This window comes from Equus caballus, chromosome 25 (assembly GCF_041296265.1).
Source record: "Equus caballus isolate H_3958 breed thoroughbred chromosome 25, TB-T2T, whole genome shotgun sequence".
Taxonomy (NCBI): Eukaryota; Metazoa; Chordata; class Mammalia; order Perissodactyla; family Equidae; genus Equus; species Equus caballus.
Genome location: NC_091708.1, coordinates 7373114 through 7388072, shown reverse-complemented (window position 1 = coordinate 7388072; position 14959 = coordinate 7373114).

The following is a 14959-nucleotide window of genomic DNA, read 5'->3' as shown; positions in this document are numbered from 1 at the left end:
ATGTTGTGACGGGTGATGCAGTGCCCATGAACGTGGAGGCAGTGTCCCTGCAGTGGTTGCTGTGCCACCAGCATTGTGCTGGGATTTGGATGCACTGGTCAAGCAGTGGATGCAGTGTCTCACAAGGTAGATGCAGTATGTTTTGTCGGAGGATGCAGTGCCCATGAAGGTGGATGCGGTGAACCTGCAGTGGTGGCAGTGCGCCCTACAGTTTCCCTGAATGTGGATGCAGTGCCCATGCCATGCTCCACAAGGTGGATGCAGTATGTTGTGATGGAGGATGCAGTGCCCACGAAGGTGGATGCTGTGTTGCTGCAGTGGTTGCAGAGCCAACTACAGTCTCCCTGAACGTCGATGCCTTGCCCATTCAGTGGATGCAGTGTCCTACAATGTGCATGCAATATGTTCTTATGAAGGACGCAATGCCCATGAATGTGGATGCAGCGTCACTGCAGTGGTTGCAGTGCCCCCGGGGTAGTCCTGGGATGTGGATACAGTGGATAAGCAGTGGATGAAATATCTCAAAATGCGGATGAAGTATGTTTTGTCGAAGGATGCAGTGCCCATGAAGGTGGATGCAGTGAACCTGCAGGTGTTGCAGTGTCACCTGCAGTTTACCTGAATGTGGATGCAGTGCTCATGCAGTGGATGCAGTGTTCCACAAGGTGGATGAAGTATGTTGTGATGGAAGACACAGTCCCCATGAAGGTGGATGCAGTGAGCCTGTGCTGAATGCAGTGCACCTGCAGTGAGACTTCAGCTGTATGCAGTGTCCCTGCAGTGGTTGCAGTGCCCCCTGCATTGTCCCTGAATCTGGATGCAGTGCCCATGCAGTGTCCCACAAGGTGGATGGAGTATGTTTTGATGGAGGATGCAGTGCCCATGAAGGTGGATGCAGTGAGCCAGCAGTGACAGCAGTGCGCCTACAGTGCCTCTTCAGCTTGACGAAGTGTAGCTGCAGTGGTTGCAAAGCCAACTCCAGTGTCCCTGAAATTGGATGCAGTGCTCATGCTGTGGATGAAGTGTCCCACAATGTGCATGCAGTATGTTGTGATGGAGGATGCAGTGCCCATGAAGGTGGATGCAGTGATCCTGCAGTGGTTGCCATGCCCCCAGCATAGTCCTGGGATGTGGATACAGTGGTCAAGCAGTGGATGCAGTGTCTCACAAGGCAGATGCAGTATGTTTTGTTGGAGGATGCAGTGCCCATGAAGGTGGATGCAGTGAACCTGCTGTGGTTGTAGTGCCCCCTACAGTTTCCCTGAATGTGGATGCAGTGCCCATGCAGTGCATGAAGTGTCCTGCAAGGTGGATGCTTTATGGTGTGATGGAGGATGCAGTGCCCACGAAGGTGGATGCAGTGAGCCTCCAGTGATGGCAGTGCAGCTGCAGTGCCACTTTATCTGGATGCAATGTTGCTGCAGTGGTTGCAGAGCCACCTGCAGTGTCCCTGAACGTGGATGCAGTCCCCATGCAGAGGATGCAGTGTCCCACAATGTTCCTGCAGTATGTTGTGACGGAGGATGAAGGGCCAATGAAGATGAATGCAGTGATCCTGCCATGGTTGCAGTGCCCCCTGCAGTTTACCTCAATGTGCATGCAGTGCTCATGCAGTGGATATAGTGTCCCGCAAGGGGCATGCCTTATGTTGTGATGGAGGATTCAGTGATCATGAAGGAATATGCAGTGATCCTGCAGTCACTGAAGTGCACCTGCAGTCCCACTTCAGCTGGCTGCAGTGTCCCTGCAGTGGTTGCAGTGACCCGTTCTGTGTCCCTGAATTTGGATGCAGTGCCAATGCAGTGGATGCAGAGTAGCAAAAGTTGGTTACCATATGTTGTGACAGAGGATTCAGTGCCCACGAGTTGGATGCTGTCACATGGCAGTGATTACAGTATGCCTTGAGTGCCACTTCAGCTGGATGCAGTGTCCCTGCAGTGGTTGCAATGCCCCCTGCATTGTCCTGGAATGTGGATGCAGTGCTCATGCAGTGGATGCAGTGTCCCACAATGTGGAAGCATAATGTTGTAACAGAGGATTCAGTGCCCATGATGGTGGAGGCAGTGATCCTGCAGTCCTTGCAGTGCCCCTCACATTGTATGGGAACCTGGATGCAGTGCTAATGCAGCGGATGCAATGACCCAAAATGTGCAGGCATTGTGGTGTGTTGTATTATGCAGTGCCTATGAAGGTGAATGCAGTGATCCTGCAGTGAGTGAAGTGCGCCTGCAGTGCCACTTCAGCAGGATGCAGTGTTGCTGCAGTGGTTGCAGTGCCCCCTGCATTGTCCAGAAATGTGAATGCTGTGCCCAGGCAGTGGATGCAGTGTTCCACAAGGTGGATGCAGTATGTTGTGATGGAGGATGAAGGGCCCATGAAGGTGGATGCAGTGATGCTGCTGTGGTTGCAGTGCCCCTACAGTTTACCTGATCTGGATGCAGTGCCCATGCAGTGCATGCAGTGTCCTACAAGGTGGATGCAGTATGTTGTGACGGAGGATCCAGTGCCCATGAAGGTGGATGCAGTGAGCCTGCAGTGATTGCACTACGCATTCAGTGTCAGGTAAGCTGGATGCAGTGTGCCTGCAGTCATTGCAACACCACCGGCATTGTCCTGGAATGTAAATGCAGTGCTCATGCCGTGGATAAAGTGTCCCACAATGTGGAGGCATAGTGGTGTGTTGTAGTATTCAATGCCAATGAAAGCGAATGCAGTGATACTGCAGTGATGGCAGTGCCCCTGCAGTGCCACTTCAGCTGGATGCAGTGTCCCTGCAGTGGTTGCAGTGCCGACTGCATTGGCAGAGAACGTGGATGCAGTGCCCAGGCATTGGATGCAGTGTCCCACAAGGTGCATGCAGTATGTTGTGACGGAGGATGCAGTGCCCATGTGGGTGCATGCAGTGATCCGGCTGTGGTTGCAGTGCACCCTGCTCTGTCCCTGAATGAGCATACTCTGAACATGCGGTGGATGAAGAGATCCTGCCGTGATTGCAGTGCACCTGCATTTCCACATCAGCTGGAAGCAGTGTCCCTGCAGGGGTTGCAGTGCTGCCTTCTGTGTCGCTGAAGGTGAATGAAGTGCCCATGCAGTGGATGCAGTGTACCTAAAGGTTTATGCAGTATGTTGTGACGGAGGATGCAGTGCACATGAAGGGGGATGCATTGTCCTCCTGTGGTGGCAGTGCCCCCGGCATTGTCCTGAAATGTTGATGCAGTGCCTATGCAGTGGATGCTGTGAATCTTCAGTGATTGCAGTGCACCTGTACTGCCACTTCAGCTGGATGCACTGTAGCTGCAGTGGTTGCATATCCCCCTGCCATGTCCCTGAATGTGGATGCTGTGCCCATGCAGTGTCTGCAGTGTGACTCAAGGTGGATGCAGTATGTTGTGAGGTAGAATTCAGTGCCCATGAGGGATGATGCAGTGATCCTGCAGTCATTGCAGTGAACTTGCAGTGCCACTTCAGCTGGCTGCAGTGTCCCTGGAGCGGTTGCAGTGTACCCTGCTGTGTCCCTGAATGTGGATGTAGTGAACCTGCAGTGGATGCCGTGATCCTGCAGTGATTGCAGTGCCCCAGCATTTCCTCATCAGCTGGAAGCAGTGTTGCTGCAGGGGTTGCAGTGCTGCCTTCTGTGTCCCTGAAGGTGAATGCAGTGCCCATGCAGTGGAGGCAGTGTACCTAAAGATTTACACATTATGTTGTGACGGAGGATGCAGTGCACATGAAGGCTGATGCAGTGTCCCTGCAGTGGTTGCAGGGACCCCAGCATTGTGCTGGAATGTGGATGCAGGGGTCATGCAGTGGATGCAGTTTCTCACAAGGTGGATGCAATATGTTTTGTCCGAGGATGCAGTGCCCATGATGGTGGATTCGGTGAACCTGCAGTGGTTGCAGTGCCCCCTACATTTTAGCTGAATGTGGATGCAGTGCCCATGCAGTGCATGCAGTGTCCCACAAGGTGCATGTGGCATGCTGTGATGGAGGATGCAGTGCCCACGAATGTGGATGCAGTGAGTCTGAAGTGATTGCAGTGCACTTGCAGTGCCACTTCAGATGGATGCCGTGTTGCTGCTGTGGTTGCAGAGCCAACTGCAGTATCCCTGAACGTGGATGCAGTCCCCATGCAGTGGATGCAGTGTACCACAATGTGCATGCAGTGTGTTGTGGCAGATGATGCAGTGCCTATGAAGGTGGATGCAGTGATCATGCAGTGGTTGCAGTGCCCCCAGCAGTTTTCCTGAATGTGGATGCAGTGCTCATGCAGTGGATGCAGTGTCTGTCACGGTTGATGCATTATGATGTGTTGGAGTATTCAGTGATCATGAAGGAGGATGCAGTGATGCTGCAGTCATTGCAGTGATCTTGCAGTGCCACTTCAGCTGGCTGCAGTGTCCCTGCAGAGGTTGCAGTGACCCGGCCTGTGTCCCTGAATGTGGATGTGGTGCCCATGCAGTGGATGCAGAGTACCAAAAGTTGGTTGCCGTATGTTGTGACAGAGAATGCAGAGCATTGGAGTTGGATGCAGTGAGCCAGCAGTGATTGCAGTACACGTTCAGTGCCACTTCAGCTTGATGCAGTGTGCCTGAAGTGGTTGCAATGCCCCCTGCATTGTCCTGGAATGTGGATGCAGTGTCCCAAAATGTGGAGGCATTGTGGTGTGTTGTAGTATGCACTGCCAATGAAGGTGGATACAGTGATCCTGCAGTGATGGCAGTGCGCCTGCAGCGCCAATTCTGCTGGATGCAGTGTTGCTGCAGTGGTTGCAGTGGCCCCTGCATTGTCCGGGAATGTGGATGCAGTGGGCAGGCAGTGGATGCAGTGCCCCACAAGGTGGATGCAGTATGTTATGACGGATGATGCACTTCTCCTGAAGGTGGATGCAGTGTCCCTGCAGTGCTTGCAGTGCACCCCGCATTTTCCGGGAATGTGGATGCAGTAGTCATGCAGAGGATGCAGTGTCCCACAAGGTGGATTCAGTATGTTGTGAGGGAGGATGCAGGGCCTTTGAAGGTGGATGCAGTGATGCTGCAGTGGTTGCAGTGCCCCATACAGTTCCCTGAATTTGGATCCAGTGCCCAGGCATTAGTTGCAGTGTCCCACAAGGTGGATGTCGTATGTTGTGATGGAAGATGCAGTGCCAACGGAGGTGGATGCAGTGAGCCTGTGCTGAATACAGGGTGTCTGTAGTGCAACTTCAGCTGTATGCAGTGTCCCTCCAGGGGTTGCTGTGCAGACTACATTGTCCGAGAACGTGGATGCAGTGCCCAGGCATTGGATGCAGTGTCCCCCAAGGTGCTTGCAGTATATTGTGATGGAGGATGCAGTACCAATGCAGGTGGAGGCAGTTTCCCGGCAGTGGTTGCAGTGCACCCTGCTGTGTCCCTGAATGTGGATGCTGTGAACATGCAGTGAATGCAGTGATTGCAGTGCACCTGCATTTCCACATCAGCTGGATGCAGTGTACCTTCAGGGGTTGCAGTGCCACATTATGTATCACTGAAGGTGAATGCAGTGCCCATGCAGTGGATGCAGTGTACCTAATGGTTTATGCAGTATGTTGTGATGCAGGATGCAGTGACCATGATGGGGGGTGCAGTGTCCCTGCAGTGCCCCCCACATTGTCCGGGACTGTGGATGCAGTAGTCATGCAGTGGATGAAGTGTCCCACAAGGTGGATGCAGTATGTTGTGATGGTGGATGTTGGGCCCATGAAGCTGGATGAAGCGATGCTGCAGTGGTTGCAGTTCCCCCTACAGTTCCCTGAATATAGATGCAGTGCACATGCACAGCATGCAGTGTCACACAACGTGGATGCATTATGTTGTTATGGAGGATGCAGTGCCCATGAAGGAGGATCCAGTGTCCCTGCAGTGGTTGCAGTGCCCCTGGCCTTGTCCTGAAATGTTGATGCATTGCCAATGCAGTGAATATTCAGTGATTGCAGTATGCCTTCAGTGCCACTTAAGGTGGATGCAGTTTCCCTGCAGTGGTTGCAGTGTCCCATGTATTGTCCTCGAATGTGGATGCAGTGCTCATGCAGTGGATGCAGTGTCCCACAATGTGGAGGCATTGTGGTGTGTTGTAGTATGCAGTGCTGATGAAGGTGAATGCAGTGATCCTGCTGTGATTTCAGTGCACCTGCAGTGCCAATTCAGCTGGATGCCGTGTTGCTGCAGTGGTTGCAGTGCGACCCGCATTGTCAGGGAATTTGGATGGAGTAGTCATGCATTGGATTCAGGGTCCCACAAGGTGGTTGCCGTATGTTTTTATGGGAGATGCAGAGCACACGAGGGTGGATGCAGTGATCCTGCAGTGATTGCAGTGTGCCTGCAGTGCAACTTCAGCTGGATGCTGTGTTGCTGCAGTGGTTGCAGAGCAAACTTCATTGTCCCTGAACGCGGATGCAGTGCAAATGCAGTGGATGCAGTGTCCCACAATGTACATAAAGTATGTTGTGACGGAGGATGCAGTGCCCATGAAGGTGGATGCAGTGACCCTGCAGTGCTCTCAGTGTCCCCCGACTTGTCCAAGAATGTGGATGAAGCAGTCATGCAGTGGATGCAGTGTCCCATAAGGTGGATGCCTTATGTTGTGCTGGAGGATTCAGTGATCATGAAGGAGAATGCAGTGACCCTGCAGTCATTACAGTGCACCAGCAGTGCCACTTCAGCTGGCTGCAGTTTCCCTGCAATGTTTGCAGTGCCCCGTTCTGTGTCCCTGAATGGGGATGCAGTGCCCATGCAGTGGATGCAGAGTACCAAATGTTGGTTGCCGTATGTTGTGACAGAGGAAGCAGTGCCCACGAGTTGTATGCAGTGAGCCAGCAGTGATTGCAGTACGTCTTCAGTGCCAGTTCAGCTGGGTGCAGTGTCCCTGAAGTGGTTGCAATACACCCAGCATTGTCCTAGAATGTGGATGCAGTGCTCATGCAGTGGATGCAGTGTCCCACAATGTGGAGGCATTGTGGCGTGTTGTAGTATGCACTGCCAATGAAGGTGGATGCAGTGATCCTGCAGTGATGGCAGTGCACCTGCAGTGCCACTTCACATCGAACCAGTGTTGCTTCAGTGGTGACAGTGCTGCCTTCTGTGTCCCTGAAGGTGACTGCAGTGCCCATGCAGTGAATGCAGTCTAACTAAAGGTTCATGCAATATGTTGTGACAGAGGATGCAGTGCCCAAGAAGGTGGATGCAGTGTCACTGCAGTGGTTGCAGGTCCCCTGGAATTGTGCTTTAATGTGGATGCAGGGGTCATGTAGTCAATGCAGTGTTTCACAAATCGGATGCATTATGTTTTGTCAGAGAATTCAGTGCCCATGAAGGTGGATGCGGTGAACCTGACGTGGTTGCAGTGAGTCCTACAGTTTCCATGAATGTGGATGCCATGCCCATGCAGTGGATGCAGTATGTTGTGAAGGAGGATGCAGTGCCCACGAAGGTGTATGCAGTGAGCCTGCAGTGATTTCAGTGCGCATGCAGTGCCACTTCAGCTGGATGCAGTGTTGCTGCATTGGTTGCAGAGCCAACTGCAGTGTTCCTGAATGTGGATGCCGTGCCAATGCCGTGGATGAAGTGAAACTTCAGTGATTTCAGTGTGCCTGCAGTGCCACTTCAGCTGGATACAGTGTAGCTGCAGTGTTTGCAGAGCCCCGTGCAATGTCCCTGAATGTGGATGCAGTGCCCATGCACTGGATGCTGTGGCCCACAAGCTGCATGCACCATGTTGTGATGGAGAATGCAGTGCCCATGAAGGTGGATGCAGTGATGCTGCAATGGTTCCAGTGCACCCTGCTGTGTCCCTGAATGAGGATGCTGTGATCATGCAGTGGATGCAGTGAGCCTGCAGTGATTAGAGTGCGCTTGCCTTTCAACATCAGATGGGAGCAGTGTTGCTGCAGTGGTTTCAGTGCTGCCTTCGGTGTCCCTGAAGGTGAATGCAGTGCCCATGCAGTGGATGCAGTGTACCTAAACGTTTGGCAGCATGTTGTGATGGAGGATGCAATGCCCATGATGGTGGATGCAGTGTCTCTGCTGTGCTTGCAGTGTCCCCGCATTGTCCTGGAATGTGGATGCAGTGGTCATGCAGTGGATGCAGAGTCTAACAAGGCAGCTGCAGTATGTTTTGTGGGAGGATGCAGTGCCCATGAAGGTGGATGCGGTCAATCTGACCTGGTTGCAGTGCCTCCTACAGTTTCCCTGAATGTTTATGCAGTGCCCATGCAGTGAATGCAGTGACACACAAGGTGGATGCAATATGTTTTGATGGAGGATGCCATGCCCACGAAGGTGGATGCAGTGAGACTGCAGTGATTGCAGTGCACCTCCAGTGCCACTTCAGCTGGATGCAGTGTTTCTGCTGTGGTTGAAAGCCAACTGCATTGTCCGAAAACGTGGATGCTGTACCCATGCAGTGGATGCGGTGTCCTACAATGTGCATGCAGTATGTTGTGATGGAGGATGCAGTGCCCATGAAGGTGGATGAAGTGATTCTGCAGTGGTTGCAGTGCACCCTGCTTTGACCATGAATGTGGATGCTGTGAACATGCAGTGCATGCACTGTCCCACAAGGTGGATGCAGTATGTTGTGATTGAGGATGCAGTGCCCACAAAGGTGGTTGCAGTGAGCCTGCAGTGATTGCCTTGTGCCTGCAGTGCCACTTCAGATGGATGCAGTGTTGCTGCCGTGGTTTCAGAGCCAACTGAAATGTCCCTGAACGTGGATACAGTGCCCATTCAGGGGATGCAGTGTCCCACAATGTGCATGCAGTATGTTGTGTATGGGGAGGCAGTGCCCAGGAACATGGATGCGGTGATCCTGCAGTGGTTTCAGTGCCCCCTGCAGTTTCCCTGAATATGGATGAAGTACTCTAGCAGTGGATGCAGTGTCCCACAAGGTGGATGCCTTATGTTGTGATGGAGGATTGAGTGCTCCTGAAGGAGGATGCAGTGTTCCTGCAGTGCTTGCAGTGCACCTGCATTTCCACATCAGCTCGAAGCAGTGTTGCTACAGGGGTTGAAGTGCCTCATTCTGTGTCCCTGAAGGTGAATGCAGTGCCCATTCAGTGAAGGCATTGTATCTAAAGGTTTTAGCAGTATGTTGGTAGGGAGGATGCAGTGCCCAGGACCATGGATGCGGTGATCCTGCAGTGGTTTTAGTGCACCTGGCAGTTTCCCTGTATATGGATGCAGTGCTCTAGCAGTGGACGCAGTGTCCCACAAGGTGGATGCCTTATGTTGTGATGGAGGATTGAGTGCTCATGAAGGTGGATGCAGTGTCCCTGCAGTGCTTGCAGTGCCCCCCACATTGTCCAGCAATGTGGATGCAGTAGTCATGCAGTGGATGCAGTATCCCACAAGGTGGATGCAGTATGTTGTGATGGAGGATGCAGGGCCCATGAAGGTGGATGCGGTGAACCTGCAGTGGTTGCAGTGTCCCCTGCAGTTTCCCTGAATGTGGGTGCAGTGCCCATGCAGTAGTTGCAGTGTCCCACAGGGTGGATGTCGTATGTTGTGATGGAAGATGCAGTGCCCACGAATGTGGATGCAGTGATACTGTGCTGAATGCAGTGCACCTGCAGTGAGACTTCAGCTGTTTGCAGTGTCCCTCAAGTGGTTCCAGAGCCCACTGCATTGTCCGAGAATGTAGATGGAGTGCCTAACAGTGGATGCAGTGGGCCACAAGGTGCATGCACTATGTTGTGACGGAGGATGCAGTGCCCATGAAGGTGGATGCAGTGATATGGCAGTGATTGCTGTGTGCTGGCATTTCCACATCAGCTGGAAGCAGTGTCCCTGCAGGGGTTGCAGTGCTCCCTGCCTTGTCGCTGAATGTGGATGCAGTTCCAATGCAGTGGATGCAGTGTCCCACAAGGTGCATGCAGTATGTTGTGACGGAGGATGCAGTGCACACGAAAGTGGAATCAGTGAGCCTTAAGTGATTGCAGTGAGCTTGCAGTGCCACATCAGCTGGATGCAGTGTTGCTGCAGTGGTTGCAGAGCCAACTGCAGTGTCCCTGAACGTGGATGCAGTAGTCATTCTGTGGATGCAGTGTCCCACAAGGTGGATGCAGTATGTTGTGATGGAGGATTCACGGCCCATGAAGGTCGATGCAGTGATCTGGCAGTGTTTGCAGTGCACCGTGCTGTGTCCCTGAATGTGGATGATGTGAACATGCAGTGGATGCAGTGATCCTGCAGTGATTGCAGTGCGCCTGCATTTCCTCATCAGCTGGAAGCAGTGTTGCGGCAGTGGTTGCAGTGTCGCCTTCTGTGTCCCTGAGGGTGAACACAGTGCCTATGCAGTGGAGGAAGTTTCCCTAAAAGTTTATGCAGTATGTTGTGACGGAGGATGCAGTGCGCATGAAGGCAGATGCAGTGTTCCTACATTGGTTGCAGGGCCCCCGGCATGGTGCTGGAATGTGGATGCAAGGGTCATGCAGTGGATGCAGTGTCCCACAAGGTGGATGCGGTATGCTCTGACGGAGGATGCAGTGCCCACGAAGGTGGATGCAGTGAGCCTGAAATGATTGCAGTGCGCTTGAAGTGCCACTTCCGCTGGATGCAGTGTTGCTGCAGTGGTTGCAGAGCCAACTGCAGTGTCCCTGAACATGGATGGAGTGCCCATGCAGTGGATGCAGTATCCCATAATGTGCATGCAGTATGTTGTGAGGGAGGATGCAGTGCCCATGAAGGTGGATGCAGTGATCCTGCAGTGGTTCCACTGCCCCCTGCAGTTTACCTGAATTTGGATGCAGTGCTCATGCAGTGGATGCAGTGTACCTCAAGGTGGATGCCTTATGATGTGTTGGAGTATTCAGTGTTCATGAAGGAGGATTCAGTGATCCTGAATTGATGGCAGTGCGACTGCAGTGCCACTTCAGCTGGCTGGAGTCTCCCTGCAGTGGTTGCAGTGCCCCATCCTGTGTCCCTGAGTGTGGATGCAGTGCCCATGCAGTGGATGCAGACTACCAAAAGTTCGCTGCCGTATGTTGTGACACAGGATGCGGAGCCATGGTGCTGGATGCAGTGAGCCGGCAGTGATTGCAGTAGGCCTTCAGTGCCAATTCTGCTGGATGCAGTGTACCTGCAGTGGTTGCATGCACCCCGCATTGTCCTGGAATGTGGATGCAGTGCTCATGCAGTGGATGCAGTGTCCCACAATGTGGACGCATTGTGGTGTGTTGTAGTATGCAGTGCACATAAAGGTGAATACAGTGATCCTGCAGTGATGGCAGTGCACCGGCAGTTCCACTTCAGCTGGATTCAGTGTTGCTGCAGTGGTTGCAGTGCTCCCTGCATTGTCCTGGAACGTGGATGCAGTGCCCAGGCAGTGGATGCAGTGTCCCACAAGGTGGATGCAGTATGTTATGCCGTATGACGCAGTTCTCATGAAGGTGGATGCAGGGTCCCTGCATTGCTTGCAGTGCCCTGCACATTGTCTGGGAATGTGGATACAGTAGTCATTCCGTGGATGCAGTGTCCCACAAGGTGGATGCAGTATGTTGTGATGGCAGATGCAGGGCCCATGAAGATGGATGAAGTCATCTGGCAGTGTTTGCAGTGCACCCTGCTGTGTCCCTGAATGTGGATGCTGTGAACATGCAGTGGATGCAGTGATCCTGCAGTGATGACCGTGCACCTGCATTTCCTCATCAGCTGGAAGCAGTGTTGCTGCAGTGGTTGCACTGCCGACTTCTGTGTCCCTGAAGGTGAATGCAGTGACCATGTAGTGGAGGCAGTGTACCTAAAGGTTTATGCAGCATGTTGTGATGGAGGATGTAATGCGCATGAAAGCAGATGCAGTGTCCCTCCAGTGGTTTCAGGGCCCCCGGCATTGTGCTGGAATGTTGATGCAGGGGTCATGCTGTGGATGCAGTGTCTCACAAGGCGGATGCAGTATGTTTTCTTGGAGGATGCAGTGCCCACGAATGTGGATGCAGTGAGCTTGAAGTGATTGCAGTGCACTTGTAGTGCCACTTCAGCTGGATGCAGTGTAGCTGCAGTGGTTGCAGAGCCAAGTGCAGTGTCCCTGAACGTGCCTCCAGTCCCCATGCAGTGGATGCAGTGTCCCACAATGTGCATGCAGTATGTTGTGACGGAGGATGCAGTGCCCAATAAGGGGGATGCAGTGATTCTGCAGTGGTTGCAGTGCCCCCTGCACTTTACCTGAATATGAATGCAGGGCTCATGCAGTGGATGCAGTGTCGCTCAAGGTGGATGCCTTATGATGTGTTGGAGGATTCAGTGATCATGAAGGAGGATGCAGTGATCCTGCAGTCATTGCAGTGAACTTGTGGTGCCACTTCAGCTGGCTGCAGTGTCCCTGCAGTGGTTGCAGTGCCCAGTTCTGTGTCCCTGAATGTGGATGCAGTGCCCATGCAGTGGATGCAGAGTCCCAAAAGTTGGCTGCCGTATGTTGTGACAGAGGATGCAGAGCCCTGGAGTTGGATGCAGTGAGCCGGCAGTGATTGCAGCACGCCTTCCAAGCCACTTCAGCGGGATGCAGTGTCCGTGCAGTGGTTGCAATGCCTCATGCATGGTCCTGGAATGTGGGTGCAGTGCTCATGCAGTGGATGCAGTGTCCCACAATGTGGAGGCATTGTGGTGTGTTGTAGTATGCAGTGCCGATGAATGTGAATGCAGTGTTGGCAGAGCGCCTGCAGTGCCACTTCAGCTGGATGCAGTGTTCCTGCAGTGGTTGAAGTGCCAAATGCTTTGTCCCTGAATGTGGATGCAGTGCCCAGGCCTTGGATGCAGTGTCCCACAAGGTGCATGCAGAATGTTGTGACGGAGGATGCAGTGCCCATGAAGATGGATGCAGTGATCCTGCAGTGGTTGCAGTGCACCCTGCTTGGTCCCTGAATGTGGATGCTGTGAACATGCAGTGGATGCAGTGTCCCACAATTTGGAAGCATCATGGTGTGTTGTAGTATGCAGTGCCGATGAAGGTGAATGCAGTGATCCTGTGGTGATGGCAGTGAGCCTGGAGTGCCACTTCAGCTGGATGCAGTGTTGCTGACGTGGTTGCAGTTCCCCTGTATTGTCCAGGAATGTGGATTCTGTGGCCAGGCAGTGGATGCAGTGTCCCACAAGGTGGATGCAGTATGTTATGACGGATGACACAGTTCTCATGAAGGTGGATGCAGTGTCTCTGCAGTGCTTGCCATGCCCCCCACATTGTTTGGGAATGTGAATGAAGTAGTCATGCAGTGGATGCAGTGTCCCACAAGGTGGATGCATTATGTTGTGATGGAGGATGCAGGACCCATGAAGGTGGATGCAGTGATGCTGCAGTGGTTGCAGTGACCCCTACAGATCCCTGAATTTGGAGCAGTGCCCATGCAGTAGTTGCAGTGTCCCACAACGTGGATGTCATATGTTGTGTTGGAAGATGCAGTGCCCACAAAGGTGGATGCAGTGAGCCTGTGCTGAATGCAGTGGGCCCACAGTGAAACTTCAGCTGTATGCAGTGTCCCTACAGTGGTTGCACTGCTGCCTTCTTTGTCCCTCAAATTGAATGCAGTGCCCATGCAGGGGTTGCAGTGTACCTAAAGTTTTATGCAGTATGTTGTGATGGAAGATGCAGTGTCCACGACTGTGGATGCAGTGTCTCAGCCTTGGTTGCACTGCCCACGGGTTTGTCCTGGATTGTGGATGCAGGGGTCATGCAGTGGATGCAGTGTCTCACAGGGCGCATGCAGTATGTTTTGTCGGAGGATGCAATGCCCCTGAAGGTGGATGCAGTGAACCTGCAGTGTTGGCAGTGCCCCCTACAGTTTCCAGGAATGAGGATCCAGTGCCCATGCAGTGCATGCAGTGTCACACAAGGTGGATGCAGAATGTTGTGACGGAGGATGCTGTGCCCATGAAGGTGGATGCAGTGAGCCTGCAGTGATTGCAGTGCACCTGCATTCCCACTTCAGCTGGATGCAGTGTTGCTGCAGTGGTTGCAGAGCCAACTGAAGTGTCCCTGTACGTGGATCCAGTCCCCATGCAGTGGATGCAGTGTCCCACAATATGCATGCAGTATGTTGTGATGTAGGACGCAGTGCCCATGAAGGTGAATGCAGTGATCCTGCAGTGGTTGCAGCCCCCCCTGCAGTTTACCTGAATGTGGATGCAGTGCTCATGCAGTGGATGCCATGTCCCTCAAGGTGGATGCCTTATGTTGTGATGGAGGATTCAGTGATCATGAAGGAGGATGTAGTGATCCTACATTCATGGCGCTGCTCCTGCAGTGGTTGCAGAGTACCAAAAGTTAGTTGCCGTATTTTGTGACAGAGGATGCAGTGCCCACGAGTTGGATGCAGTGAGCTGGCAGTGATTGCAATATGCCTTCAGTGCCACTTCAGCTGGATGCAGTATCCCTGCAGTGGTTGCAATGCCCCCTGCATTGTCCAGGAATGTGGATGCAGTGCCCAGGCAGTGGATGCAGTGTCCAACAAAGCGGATGCTGTATGTTATGACGGATGATGCAGTTCTCATGAATGTGGATGCAGTGTTCCTGCAGTGCTTGCAGTGCCCGCGGCATTGTTGTGAATCTGGAAGAAGTAGTCATGCAGTGGATGCAGTGTCCCACAAGGTGGAGGCATTGTGGTGTGTTGTAGTATGCAGTGCCGATGAAGGTGAATGCACTGATCCTCCAGTGATGGCAGTGCGCCTGCAGTGCCACTTCAGCAGGTTGCAGTGTTGCTGCAGTGGTTGCAGTGCCCCCTGCATTGTCCTGGAATGTGGATGCAGTGCTCATTCAGTGGATGCAGTGTCCCACAAGATAGATGGCTTATGTTGTGAGGGAGCATTCAGTGATCATGAAGAAGTATGCAGTGATCCTACATTCATGGCGCTGCTCCTGCAGTGCAACTTCAGCTGGATGCAGTGTCCCTGCAGTGGTTGAAGTGCCCCGTCCTGTGTCCCTGAGGGTGACTGCAGCACCCATGCAGTGGATGCAGTGTACCTAA